This window comes from Pteronotus mesoamericanus, unplaced genomic scaffold, assembly GCF_021234165.1.
Source record: "Pteronotus mesoamericanus isolate MK-2021 breed Mesoamerican mustached bat unplaced genomic scaffold, CSHL_Meso_final contig_75, whole genome shotgun sequence".
Lineage (NCBI taxonomy): Eukaryota > Metazoa > Chordata > Mammalia > Chiroptera > Mormoopidae > Pteronotus > Pteronotus mesoamericanus.
In genome coordinates, this window is record NW_026555249.1 from 11310023 (window position 1) to 11322652 (window position 12630).

At 48.4% G+C, this 12630-nt stretch overlaps 1 protein-coding gene across 7 annotated transcripts in view; it reads left to right on the top strand.

The window, feature by feature from the left end:
• GHR (growth hormone receptor) overlaps positions 1–12630 on the top strand; it is a 217121-nt gene that overhangs the window by 149886 nt on the left and 54605 nt on the right. The gene's annotated exons all lie outside the window — the stretch shown is intronic.

Here is a 12630-nt window from a genome sequence, read left to right on the forward strand (position 1 = left end):
TGAGTTCTACACGCTCTAGCCCTCAGGAGCCGCTGGTCACGTCCACTCTGACCAGACTAATGTCTGAGCCCTGCAACCGTGTCTTCAATGACGTTTCCTTAGCGCCCAGAACCTAGCATAAGCAGGGCTCGCTCTCAATGTATTGACTGAAGTAATCGTGTATAATCAGTTTCTCATCTCAGCGTTTCTCGTTGGCAAGATATGGGTCTAGAGAAGACATTTTTAGACCTTATGGATGCATCATCCACTTATCTTTATATGTGCCACTGGTTAGGAATAATAAATAGGTTTTGTGGTTAAGCTCAAGAAACAGAGATTACCTGCTAAACCTACACTCTGTAAATAGGAATTATTTTATTTTTAAATTTTTTAAAAAATTATTTTTAGAGAGAAAGAGAGGGAGAGAAATATCGATGTGCGAGAGAAACATTGATTGGTTGCCTCTGGCATGCCCCCAACTGGGAACCCAGCCCGCAACCCAGGCATGTGGCCTGACCAGGAATTGAACCAGTGACTTTTTGGTCTGCAGGCAGGTGCTCAGTCCACTGAGCCACACCAGCAAGGGCAATAAGTAGAAGTTTTTTTTAAATAAACATATACTTACTGGATTTTAATGAAAGAAAGTTATATGGCTATAAATCTTAATATTTTTAAAACATACCTATTTGTGCCAGTCTATTGTAAGAATTCAAGGCTGGAGACCAATGTAAATTATTTCCTGGAAGCTATGGATAGATTCTAATTGATGGAAATAAGTATTACAAATAGGCCACATTCAGCGTGACCTCAAGAACCTTTCTGGAAATCGCTGTGTCCTCTCGCGCCGTCTGGCTACTCGTTTATAACATACACTCAGGTCCCATTTTCCTGTTTTGAGAGATCAACCTAATGGTAGTAACTGTATACAAAGAGTCTGTATTTCATGTTCATCCTCGGCGATCATCTCAAGAAAAATTACTACTGGAGAGCTGCCGTGCCCAGTTCCGGGCGAGGAATAAAATGTCCCAAAAAAGGATCAGAATGGAGCGAACTATCAGGAAGGTTTCTTAAAGGAGGAGTGTTCTCCAGGAAGATGGAGATTCTGCTTAGGGAGGGATGGATGGAGGCTTTCCACAGACGAGGATGAAGAGAGAGAGATTAAGGAGACAGAAAAGAGGACACAGGCCGAGGACCGTAAGGACCTTACCTCCTCTGGGAGCCCGCATACGCGAGCTGTGGAAAAGGACTTGGGGGGACAAAGCGGCGCCTTCAAGAGGAAAGATTCGAATGTCGGGCCGAAGAATGCGGACTTCATCCAGCAAGCGACAGGATGTCATTTGGGCCCGTAGACAGGGGTGTGTCCACAGGACATGGTATTTAGGACGGTGAATCCAGCAGGACTGCAGAGAATGACCCGGCATCCAGCTCAGGGCAGAGGAAGGCGTGGAAGCGGCAGGTGGGATGAGAAGAAGGGCAGAGCCTAAGGAGCACTTGCTGCGAAACAGCCGCCAACTCTGTGTTCTCACAGTTAGTCGGAAAAGGAGGTGTCACGGACAAAGCCGAAAGTGTAGGTCTTCGAGGCCAAGAAGACAGTGCCGGTGCTGGCGATAGGGAAAGATGTTCGCTGCTCTAGACTGCTGACCGCTTGCACACAGAAAACCTTCCTCCTTTAACAGCCTTTAGGCCCAGCTAAGCAAATCAGCAACCATTTATTTGTTGCTAATTTTAAGGAATCATCACAGATGTTCCGGGGTTTTGTGTTTTGTTGTTTTGTTTTTTTTTAATTTTATTATGTATTGATTTCAGATGTACAGCTTAGTAGTTAGACAATCACATACTTCCCAGAGTGTTCCCTCAATATTTCCAGTACCCACCTGGTACCATATGTAGTTATCACAAAACTATTGGCTGTATTCCCTATGCTTTGCTTATTTCCCCATGACGATTCTGTAACTACCAATTTGTGCTCCTTGGTCCCTTCACCTCATTCCTCCATCCCCCAAACCCCCTCCAGTTCTGTCTCTGTATCTCTAAGTCCGTTTCAATTTTGTTTGTTCATTTGTTCTTTAGATTCCACATACAAGTGAAATCCTATGGTGTTTGTCTTTCTCTGGATTAAAAAGCTGTGGTACATATATAGAACAGAACATTACTTGGCCATAAAAAATAATGAAAACCTACTCTTTGCAATACTATGCGTGGACACAGAGGGTAGCATGCAGTGAAATAAGTCGGGGTTTCTTGAACTTCCAAAAAGGAAGGGAATAACCCTCCATCTCATCGTACCTATTCATGGAGCTGGGGTTGGATCACCTTCTCTTGCACATCAGCTGCTTGGAGAGCAGTGGCTACCTGGACAGAATCAAGATTTTGTTAGGAAAGGGGAAGGGGAAGCAGGCTGGGTAGGCAACCAGCCACATTTACTATGTAAGGGAGCTTGGTGGCCAATATAAGGAGTTTGAACTTGACTCTGCTTATATGGGAAGCATGGGAAAATTTTAGATAGAGAAGTAAAATGATATGATTTATGCATTAAAAGGTCACTTTGTTTAATGGTTCCATAGTTCATTAAAGGGGGAGAGAAGTGGAAGTGGAAAGATTCGTTAGGAAGCTATTCGAGAGTCCAGGCAAGATGTGCTACGAGCTTGGGCTATAATAATAGCAAAAGAGATGGAGAGAAGAGAACTGAGATGGAAACAACACACTTGTTGATGGGTTTAAGGAGAGGACAGAAGTTAGAGTGAAGATACAAGATGACCTATGGGCTTTGGGCTTAAACACCAGGATGAATGGTAAAATAATTTACAGAAATAGTGAAGAGTTGAGAAGGAACAGGTTTGGCCAGAGATTCCTCAGAGAGTTCTGTGTTAGGATGGAGACACCTATTGGATACCGAGCGAAGATGCCAAGAAAGCTGAGTAGAGTCTGCATTCAGTGGAGAGGCTCAGTCTGAAGGGAGAAATGTGGAACCTTCAGCGTATAGATAATTTTTAAAGCCCTGAGACTTGATGAGCTTCCCTTGCAGGGAACAAAAGTGGCGGTTGGCTAGGGAAGCGCAGAGTCTGTGACACTACAATATTTAGGGGTCAAGCAGAGGATGAGAAAACAACAGAGACCAAGAAAGAACAGCCGGAGAAGTGAAAGGGAAACCAAGCAAACTGGGCATCGTGGAAGCGAGGCAGGCCGTGTCCTGAAAGGCAGCAGTCTGCTGGGTCAAGTGGCTCTGCTACGGTGAGCAATGCCGGAGTGGAGAAGAGACCACTGGCTTTAGTAAGGGCAGCTTTAGTGGAGGGGAGTGGTAGGAAGAGCAGCTGACGTGGACTCAGAAGAGAAGAAACCATAAAGTGGAGTCAGTCATTCGGGAAGGGCTTAAAAGATCCAGGAACGGCAGAGAAGATTCTGGGAGCATCATCCCTAAGAAACCAAAAATAGACTATACTTTCCAATGAGTTTTTTAATTGCTTTTTTTCCCCCATGTTATTCTTGAGAAAGAGAAATGTCCAATTAACCAGAACCTATTATGGTTTTTATGTGAAATGAGTTTGGTAGCCCAAAAATTTCTGGCTTCTCTAGATCCCTCTCCTCCCTGTGCTCCACCATCAGAAAGAAACTAGGCAACTCAGGGTTTCCAGCGCAGGGCAGGGGCCGATAGCTGGCAAGGCTCTGCTGGGAATCTAAACATTCACACATAGTATTTTGGTTGCTCTTCAGTTGCACTTAGTTGATGCTAGGACACACACACACACACTGCACACACACACACACACACACACACACACACACACACACTGCATTTACTGCAAATCCTAAACTTGACCTATATGAAATCCAATATCTTCCTTTGCCCCATCTACCCAAATGTGTCCTTCTCGGCCTTTTAAACACTCATCCGCCAGAAAGCAGAGCAGGGCCGAAGTGTGTGGGAGTCCGGTCCCTTTCCCTCCCCCGCCCCTCCTGGCTCCAGCACAATGCAAACTCTGTGCAGAACTTGGCTGGTGGCTGCTTTTCCCACATTCGATCAGGGAACACTTAAAGCCATACAGTGTCCCTGTCCTGCCAGAAAGCCCGTGGGCAGGGTGCCTCTCAGGCTGACACAAGGACACACTGTCCAAGGCATCTGTGGCCGGGGCAGTGGCCACATATGGATTATCAATAAGGCTTTTGACTCCTTTTCCTTTATGTCATATCGTCATCATGGTAAGTGTAACTCAAGCCAGGAAACAAAACCTACCTTCTAGACTGTAAGACTTTGCCTGCCCTACAGCTACAAAGAAATATAGCTACTTTTCAATTTAAAAATACTCCTTCCAGAAAAACGTCAGACTTTTTTTTCCCCCGCACCTGGTATAATTTTCTACTTTAAATGGATGTTGTGTGATTGGATTGACTGTTGTGAGTGTAATTTTAATTGTCCATTTTGGAAACTCTAACGGTAGGCTTAGAGTTAAGGTTCAGCACCCATAAATGTTGCTTCTCACTGGGGCCAAACACTACACAGAGCACATGCAAAGGACAAAGTTTAAAAAAATAAGCTCCAGGTTCCTTGCAGCCAAGGTACGTGCCTATGGTGGCTTGTCACCTTATTCATCTCCATTCACTTTTTGGTAGAGCTTCCATTTTCCACTGCAAAATAATTTTTGGAGCTGGTCCCATGTTAGCCACAAAGCAGAGTTTCAATAATTTCTTTCCAAAACTGGCCTTCAGAAAATGAATCTGAAAATTTTGAGTCAAGCATCTGAGAGAAGCTGTGTCAAAGTCTTGTTTTCCTTTATTATATGCAGATATGATGAATAGTATCTATAAAATGCAGACAACTTTCCACTAATATTCTTTGTTAACAAATAAACCAATAGTCTGATAGGGCCTAATCAAAAGAAGAGGCTCCTAGTCTAAAAGGCCCGATTAGCCATCATACCACAAACATTTACTGGGGGGCTGCTGTGTGCAGGGCTGGAAAGGATAAGATATGGTTCCTACTTTCAAGACACTTGTGGTCTAATTGCAGGAGTGAGATATAAACACGAAATAGTGGAAAGTACAGCATAGGACGCCTGTAACTATCAGCTGAGTGGCATATATAAAATAAATGCCACTAGTTGAGAGGCAATTGTCATCATAAACACTATGTGTCAAATATTCTGTTAAGCACTTAATGTACCTTGTTTTACTTTCTGACCTGTTATCCCCACTCTGTAGGTGAGAATTAACCTCTGATCTTCTCCCCATTCCGGACAAAGCAGCAAAAATGCTGTGGGTGAGCGGGGACCTAGACTCAGGAGCGCGCTAGGTGGCTGGCAGATGCACTGGCCTGGGGCGAAGGATCCATTTAGGGGCATCGAGAGCAATGGACCTTGGGCCCTGTGCTATTCTGTTCACCACCGTGCCCCACTGCCTGGCCTAGGGCCTTGCGCAGAGGGGGTGCTCAATACCTACGCCTTTAACAAACAAATGGCCCTCTGGTCTGTGTCTATGACCTAGGCCAAGTACTGTGGAATAACAGTAGTTAGTGAATCAAAGCCATACACCAGACAGCCTCAGACCCAATGCCAGCACCTCCCAGTTCCCACCTATGTATTACAGTCAAGGGTTCAGGTGGGAAGGTCACACCACTGGGGACAGATCTGCCAGCGATAGCAGCTACGACCCACTGGGGTCCCTTTCATGGAACCTGACGTGATGGACCCTTCACAGGTCCTTACCCTGGTGTGCAAGACTGTGACAGATCTGGCCCTGGCACCTTTGCCACCTCAGATCCTTCTTCCATCCCCTCCCTTCCTCTGCTCCGGCCACACCAGCCCCCGCCTTGTTCCTCAAACCCACCTTAGGGCCTGTGTTTTTCCACGCTGCTTTCAGGTCTGTAGTAGCCACCCTCCCACTTCTCACGTCCCGACTCCGCTACCTGGCGTCCCCATCTTGCTTATCTGTTGGCCGTGTCCCCCACACACACTGGGACGCGGGCCCAGGAGGTCAGGGTTCCATCCGCTGCCTTCACCACAATGTCCCCAGCATGTAGGACAGCGTCTGGCACGTGGGAACTGCTCACACACTGCAGCTCTGACTGATGACCACTTTCTCTGGCTCGCAAATACTTACTTACCAAGAGAACAGGATTTTATTCAAGACACGTTACAGGGAAATTGGTGAGTGGAGCTTGGAAACCTGAGGCAGAGTGGCCGGAGCTCAGACCCACCTGTTTATACAGATGCCTTTGCCCAGAGAGGGAAGAGCACACCTTAAACCCTCTGGCAAAGTCGATGCTTTCTTAGCACACTTTGTACGTATTCTGCTTCTGAAACACCGCCTGGACGCAGCAAGAGGACTCATGAATTTGCCAAAACAACCAACTCTCAGGACTTACAAGTCCACTACCAGCCTCAGCCCAGTAAATGGGCGACAAGCGTCATACACCTTGATATCAACAGAGTCACTCTCTGCTGAAGCCAGAACCAGGCATATGCATCCATCCAGGTGACAGGAAGGGAGGTGAGGAAATGAAACAATCTTATTTTCATTATTTCTTTCCTTCACCAGACACTTCCTAACTGCCATGAACATGCTTTAAAATTTGCTGACTTTGCCTCACGCTTGAGCATTCATGGTCCCAGGCGAACACTTGTCAAGATGTGCTGTGGAATCTTCTTCTGTGCAGGTTGAGAGTCAAAAGGCCACAGAATGATAAATTCAAAATAATAATATAAGTAAAATCATGATGTCTCCCAACTCTTCTTGAAAGACTTCCGGGTGAGATATTCAGTAATTTTATGAATATGCGTTTAGCAGTCACTATATCTAAGAGACTGAGTTAACACTGTGATAGATCCAGAGGAGAATGAAACATGGTTCATGTCTTTAAACTTCAAGTTTATCATTCATTGGGCAAATCAGATAACTATGGTAACTAGGCAAGGAGTCACATGTGCCACCGTTGGTATTAAGAAAAAAGTGTCGTGAAAGCATGAAGGCTGGAGAGTGGGATTCCTTCATGGAGGAGGAGACATTCCAATGGATCTTGAAGGCGGAATGAAATTTCCACGGGCTTCAGTGTTGGAGAGCCTTGATTTGTAGCGTTTGCCAATTGTGATGGTGTAAATATTCCCACCATGGCTGCTTTCAAGTTAATGGCATGAGGCCACTAGATGCAGAGTAAGGAAGAGGTGCCAGCTCCCAGCATACTATCTGAGAGTCACCATATGAGTTTTGGACTGTTAAATCAGTCTGACTCTATTGCTTTAAGGAATGAATTCACAGGTATTAAAAACATCTAAGAGCACGTAAGGGAAGAGAGAACTTTCCATCCTGCCCACGTTTCCACCCGGTCTTTCCGTACTCTGTTCTTCTGGTCTCCGTCCTATGCTCCTGAGTGGCCCACCTAGTACCGATGTCAGCTGCCCTGTGATTCTGGTTGCTGCTCTTAGCGTGGCTGTGATGGCTGTGGACGCCCACTGGCACATGGCACAGAGCGCTGGCTTACTGCCCATCGCCCGGCGTTGACACCTCTGCTCTCCTCTGTAATGAAAAGCAGTTGAGGCACTCCGCACTAGGCAGCATTTTCACTGTTCTTGCGGTAACTAGAAGGGAAAGCTGGAGGAATTGCCGGGAAGTGCTGTGGAAGGGAGATCCAGGCCCACCGAGACCCAGCATTCATAATTGCCTGCTCTTTTTAGTACTCAACAAAAAAAGCAAAAAAAAAAAAAAAAAAACCCCAAAAAACCAAAATCCACCACCGATGTGTTCTCCTTAAGTCACTGCCCCCTTGACTGGTCTTATCAAAGGGCTGCATTGGCAGAGCCCGGCCTGGGGACTGGTCTTTAATTGCAAGCAGATGTCCTCAGTTCCTGCATAAATTTGTGTCAGGAGGATTTTATTTTTAAAAAAAACTCCCCAAAGAGGTCACTACCAGACAAGAAAGGAATATGTGAAGCTTCCAGTTATTAGGAAACTTCCACATTTGCCCCATTAAGCCAGCGGTAGACCCATGAGAAAAGAAGGTACTTTCTCACTGCACATCTGTTCTTGTTACAGTGGGACCCAGCTGCTCCCAAAATACATTTACAACAAACACAGCCGCTGCACGTTTATTTTATCACGTGCTTGCTTTTTTGTTTGTTTGGTCTTTGGGATGCTGGTTTTTCTCCCAAAACTTCTGTATATTGTTTGTGAAGCAGCATCTTCGAGCATCCGAAACCACCAGCCTCATTTCATGGTCCCTTTTTCTCCTGTTTAAATTATCTCATGGCGTGTGCTCTCAGATTGACTGTTCAGGTACCGGAGGAACAGGCTCCTTCATGGTGCTCGGGGGAGGGGATGCTGTCTGTCTGAGAGACCCAAAGATTTTCTGTTCAGGTTACCCAGGCTTCTTTAGAGCGGCCATGAGTCGTAATACGTACGTGGTAACACCCTTTCGTTCAGGAGGAACCGTGGTTGGGGATTTAATCCCGTGAGCCACAACAAAAGGAAATTCTGGCTTAGAATCATCCCTGTACTCGGGCCCAGGACCAGGTGTGCCAGGGTGGCCGGGACCAAGAAGACGACTGCAGTATGAAATCACTCGAGGACAGAGCCAAGGAGGCGGCCTGGCTGCCAGGGTGTCACGAGTCTTACCTGGTTCCTCATGATGAGCCCCTCGAGGGCATTTCTGCCAAAGCCTCAGCGGCCTGGCCCTGTCAGGGGGGCTTCCCAGAAGGTCCGTGGCATTCAAGGAAGTCCTTGAGTCCGCGCTGAGTGCCTGCTGTGGGCAAGAGCAAGGAAGCCGGAGAAGCGGGCCCTGAGGTCGCACAGGGACTCGGAACAGAGCGAGAAAGAAGAACGCAGTGAAGAATTTCCCAGCCGTGTCTTGTCATAAGGACCACCTGTCTAGGGGGTGGGGCGGCAGCGTGAGATATAGCTTCCCAGCGCCCTGCCCACGTACAGATCAGCCGAGGCCACCGGGATTCAGATTCTGTAGACCAGGGACAGGGCCTGGAATCCGTATGTGGAACAAATGCCACAGTAGGTCCGACGATCAGGCAAGTGTGGGAAACAGGAAGGCGGGGCAGAGTCGGAACCTGGCTCCAGTTCAGACGTGGCCTCGGCCGTGTTTGCTGGGTCGCCTTCGAAAGTGCACTCCTCTGAGCCTCGGATCCCCCAACCATAACGTAATACCCACTTCGGAGTGTTTCTGGGAGGGCAGGACCCAGAAAACGTGCTCTGTGCTGTGCCTGGTGCATTTTAAGTGCACAATAAAGGTGAGGGATAAACACGTCACTCACACTTTCCGACTCTGCCATCAGCCAGCCCCTTCCAAGCCCTCAGGACAGTCTGGGCCATGGCATTAATGTGACCAGACAGGGGCCTTGAAGTGGACCCTAATTTCAGGGTCAGGTTGGAGGCAGATAAGTACTTTAAACTGAAAACTCTTTGGTGATGGTGACCATAGTCCAGCAGAAAGGAAGGACAGAGAGGCAAAGGTGGGCCTGGAAGGAGCCCCAGAGGCAGAAACCCAGGCAGGGGAGATCCTGGGATGTGGTCAAGGATGCACAGACTTCAAAAAAACCGGAAACGTAGTCAAGCACACTCGTGATACCCAAGGAGAGACACCATTTGCTGAGAAGAAACTTTTGTTTCCTTTTAGCCCCAAACCTGATATATATATTTTTAATTTTTTTAATGGATTTTAGAGAGAGAGGAAGGCGGAGTGGAGAGAGAAACACCACTTTGTTGTTCCACTTATCGAGGCATTCATTGGATGATTCTTGTGTGTGTGCATCGTAGGGATCTAACCGGCAACCTCGGCGTTTTGGGATGACGCTCTAGCCAACTGAGCGACCTGGCCAGGGCCCAAACCAATGTTGAAAACGTTCTCAGTTCATCTTCCTCTGCCTCACTTAGTTAGCAAACTTTATTATTCTACTAGCTTCCACGTCCTGTGCTTCCAGCAGACGTTACAGAGATTGCAGTAGCTGTGCCCGCAGCGCGGGGAGCCCTCTGTGCGTCCCTGACACAGGCAATAAGCAGTCACAGCGTGGCGGTCGGAGCAGTCCCAGGGCTGCTGGCAGGGAACCGCGGACTTGCCTGAGGAGACAGGAAACCTTCCAGGGGCAATCCCGCCCCCAGCTTTACTGAAATGGAGCTGACATAAAACGTTCTGTGTACAATGACTTGACATACGTACAACTGCAAAACGATTACCACAGCCAGAGGACGTCTCCAAACAGAGATTGCTTGCCAGCTGACATGTCGCCCTCATACGCCTCAGCCAACAGTGATAACAATAGCTGGCTGTCACCAGTGCTTACTTGGTGGCAGAGGTCACGTGAGGCCATTGACCTTAGCTCCCATCCTCATGTAAGAGAGTTGCCCCGTGTGGTGCCTTGCACGCTTCCCTGGGCTTGCACCCCATTTGGGGGCTCTGAACGGCCTTGCTGCGCAGGCGGGCGGGCACGACGCCAGCCAGAAGCGGGGTCCTCCCACCCTGCAGCAGGAGATTCCCTCACTCCCAGGAGCCGCAGCTGACTGCGCCCCGGGCTGAATCTCTGACCCTGGGGGATTTTCACCCCCTACCCCACGGACGCCCCTTCCCCAGAGTCCCGCTGCCCACGTGTGGCCTACACGAGTCGCGGGGGTCACGCGAGACTTAGGACAGCATCCTGTCCTTATGTGTGCAGAGTCCTAAGTGCACAACGTCTAGTGTGAAAACACTGTCAAATGCTCTGTGGGAAAAGACGTGCCAAATTCTGACACCATGTCAGGGTGGTGGCTAGCCATAATAACCGTGACAATAAATAATAACAATGATAAGACTCTCTAACATTCACTAAGCGCTTATTATTTTGTATTGGGAGTTATCCTGCATGTACTCACTGATTTAAACCTCACATGTAGATACTGTTGCGGTCCCCACACCAAGGTCCAGGTACCTGCTATCGTCGGGAAGTGGAGTACAAAGTGGGACATACATAAGAGAGGTTAGGTTGCAGTGAATTCCACTCTTGGATCACTGTTCTCGGGCAGGTCCAACATGAAGAGCTCCGCTCAGGGCACAGCAAAGCAGCTGTTCTCCTGTTTGCAGGATGACAGGACCACCCCCAGTGCCCAGTGTGCCCCTGACTTCTCCCCCTGTCCACACATCCCAGACCAGCGGCACTCAGGCGCTCCCGACAGATCAGAGCTCCTCCCATCCTGAGGCTGCCTTACCTTTGTGCAGCGACTCCCTTGGCCCCAACTCCCCTTTCTCGCCCTCGTCATTGCCTGTTTAGCTCAAGTTCAGCGCCCGTCTCTAGGAGTCACCCTCCCAGGAAGCTTGTCCAGACTTGGGAAGGGCCGCCGCGCGGCCACTCCTTCCTTGAAAGACCCCTGTGCAGAAGCTGGGCTCACTGAGGCCAGGGCCCGGGGCTACCTCATTTTGTAATGCTGGCGTTTAAAACCCCTCTACAGATCTAAGGGAGTCGTGACTCCCTGCTTATTGTCACCCGTGACTTGTTTTTCCCTCACTGTCACTGCTCAGCATCTCTAGACATTGAGGACAGCTCTGACACTAATGAGAACTGACAACTGAGCATGACGCCTCCACTGCTAAGATGGCACAATTGTGTTTATTGTGCTTCACTTTGGTAACCAGTGCCCTCTCGGCACCAGCCTAAGTCTGTGGTCCTCCCCGGGAAGCCATCTGGTCCTTTTATGTCTTGATTCATCGCATACTGGGGAGGGTGTTAGCTGAGTGAGAATTTTTGCTTCGTGAAAATGTTACCAAATACTGACACCAGGAAGGGGAAAGCACCAGATGTCTGTCTGCAAGGAAAGCAAACTCCCGGTCTGGGAGGAGCCGAGTGGCCAGCGCTCCCCGAACTTCTCCAGGCCTGAGGTCCGGCTCCGCGCGCTCCCTCGGGGCCTCATTACTGCCCCCCACATCCCACCTCAGGCACCCTGCTGGAGAGCTCGTCAGCCGGCCGGGCCCGCCCAGCTGCGCCTGGAAACTGGTGCCTGCCCGTGTGCTTGATTTTGAGCTGAAAACTGAGGCCAACCTCTGCTGGCGAATTTTGACTGAAAGGACACATAGATTGCGTGCCATGCCGTGATTGACTGACTTGTCCCCTTCCTCTGAGCTAGCGAAATTTTCTCGGGGCGCACCCAGTCGTCAGTGATTTGGGCTGTTCAAGGTTGGGAGTTCTATACCGTTGCCAAACCTCGACCAAAAATATTTTATGTTTAGTGCCCACCTTAAAGCAAGGGGTAATAAAACAGCGTTCCCTGATTTTAACAAGAAACTGGGGGTGGGGCGCGGGTTCTAGATAACAGCAACACTAAAGACGTGGCATATCCAGGCAGTGAGTGGGCTTGAGGAATTGTCCTAAAGTGTAATTTCCTCTCTGGGCACTTTAAAATCAGCGCAGAGTTTATTATCTTTGTGTCATAACTCATTAGTGCACGTGGGAGTAAGTGAGCTTCTACAGATGAAGCTAATGGGAACACTTCAAGGGAGAATAAAAAGGAAAATTTTCAGAACTGAGAGTCATATGGAATTTAAAATATTAATGCACCCAGGCTCACAGAGCTTAACTTTACTTGGAAACATTCTCTCACTGATGTGCCCTGACTGAACAGACTTACAGGGGTTAGAGTTCTGCAGCGTTTAACAACGGGATCTTAGCTTCCTCTCTTAGGTTCTGTGTTATG